Here is a 2,002-nt window from a genome sequence, read left to right as displayed (position 1 = left end):
ACCGCTAACTCTTGGGCTACTTTTTTACCAACGAATAGTGGGATTGACCGTCACATTATAACGCCCCCACGGTTGAAAGGGCGAGCATGTTTGGTGGGACGGGGATTCGAACCTGCGACCCGAAGATTGCGAGTCGAGCTCCCTAACCACCTGGCCATGCCGGGCCATATATAGGGTAGGAGGACGATAGTTTCCAAGTGTCCATTTCAACAGTCCAGATTTAGAGTTTTTACTTAACTTCAGCCCAGGTAATGTTCCTTTCTCAGTTCTTTAGATTTTCTCTGGGTTTTTTATATAATTTTAGATTTCGTTGATATTTTGAAAGTGCCCGATTTTGTTTGTATTTCTTTGGTTTCATTTATGTTGCAATTTCATTTTCCAGAGCACGTCCTGAAGGATCGTCTCTAGGTGACCTTTTTGGTAAGATAATTTAGAATGCTAGCATAATGGTTAGTGTTACATTACAAATTTATAGAAAATATAAAATACATTCCAAGTTACCCCTTACGAGTTTTGGAAAAACCATCTGAGTGAAATTTGGTTGACCTTGAAGGGAATTTTTGTTAGTAGTGCAGTAGGTCTCTACAAGGAATATGACCACCACATCTTTCCTTTATTAATCTTGGATCTAGTTCAAAACTGACTTGATGATCGTATTATTACTTTTGGACTAACAAGAACTAAAGATGACACTAGAAATCCTCTTACTGCTGTTTCACAGTTAGAAAATTACACAAACTGTGTGCCACTTTTTATTATGGGAGCTCTAACGGAGGTAAAATCGAAAGTCCCTGTCAAAATATCTATAATATGAGGCAAATCTTAAGTATTCTCTTTCTTGGTTATAGGTTGAGGCTACTTTCTCAGGATTCATTTCTTTTTCATTTTGATGTTTAGGGAATCTTCAGAAGCTCACCTCGACTCTCATTAGTATAGAATTAAATGATTTGAGCTTCAGACTGGCTTCTTGGAGTCGTTGTAGTGCAAAGTCGGGGTTCTATAGCTAGTACCTTCTCAGACTTTCCTTCGAAAAACGGGTTTTTGATCAATGCAAATGAAGTACCTAACCAATGGAGAAGCTCTTGGGGTTAACTCTATGAATTTTTAGAATGCAGTTAAGGCTTAAAATAAACTAAATATAATATGTTTAAATTACAGAGTTCGTGATTGTAGAATTAAGTCTACTTGTTGGTATTAAGCCATTTATTTCAAGAAGCAGATCCAATGAGATCCTGCTAAGGCATTTAAACATTTTTTCATTTAGGTTTCAAATAAAGCATTCTTTCAAGGATGAAATGTTTATTTGTTAAGTCTTCATAGAACTACAATGTACTTCTTTTTTCATATTTTAGAATGCCTATAAATTCGGGCTGGGCACTGTCCAACGACTGAGTTACCTGCTCATTTTAACATCTTATTCAACTCTTGATTGACTATTTATCGGGTGGTGCAAAGTAGTATTCAGCTGTTTCAAGGCTTGATCCACAAATATGTATCAATACATTATTGGGTTATAAAAATACGTGTTAGTAATCGAAAAAATCATTCAGATACTGTGAAAGCAGATGAAATAGTATCTTCTTTTGATTTTATGACTACGTTTATTTCATCAACTAATGGTTAAAGATGTGAGGCAGCTGTCTCCTCGATAATCTTGACAAACAACATCTCTGGACTGGCCAGCACATAGTTACATCTACTTCTGGAGGTATTCTTGGATTTTAAGTATTCTAAAATACATAATTGTTGGTAGTAAATAAAGCTTAGTATGGCGGTAATTTCTAGCATCAGGATGTTGACTTTCTTGTAGTAAAATGTTTGCCAAATCTAGGATTTGTTCTAAAATTACAGTCATTAGTTTTAGGGAATGTTTTTTTTTTTCATCCTCATTACGATTCAAGATTAGCTAATGTCACTAGAATTTCATCACTTAGATGTAACTATCTATATCACTTTTCATAGTTCATCACTGGCTCACTTTAGATTTGGACTCAACTTCAAC

At 35.4% G+C, this 2,002-nt stretch overlaps 1 long non-coding RNA gene across 1 annotated transcript in view; it reads left to right on the top strand.

Annotated features, from left to right (window-relative positions):
* Nucleotides 1-1,515, top strand: part of LOC111087226 — a 13,220-nt gene extending 11,705 nt beyond the window's left edge. Inside the window, exons 2-3 of the long non-coding RNA XR_002611941.1 lie at nucleotides 383-420; nucleotides 1,353-1,515. This is a non-coding gene — a long non-coding RNA (uncharacterized LOC111087226). The remainder of the gene's footprint in view (nucleotides 1-382; nucleotides 421-1,352) is intronic.
* The last annotated feature ends 487 nt before the right edge of the window (nucleotides 1,516-2,002 follow it).

This window comes from Limulus polyphemus, unplaced genomic scaffold (assembly GCF_000517525.1).
Source record: "Limulus polyphemus unplaced genomic scaffold, Limulus_polyphemus-2.1.2 Scaffold1902, whole genome shotgun sequence".
NCBI lineage: Eukaryota > Metazoa > Arthropoda > Merostomata > Xiphosura > Limulidae > Limulus > Limulus polyphemus.
This window is presented reverse-complemented; position numbering and strand designations above follow the sequence as displayed.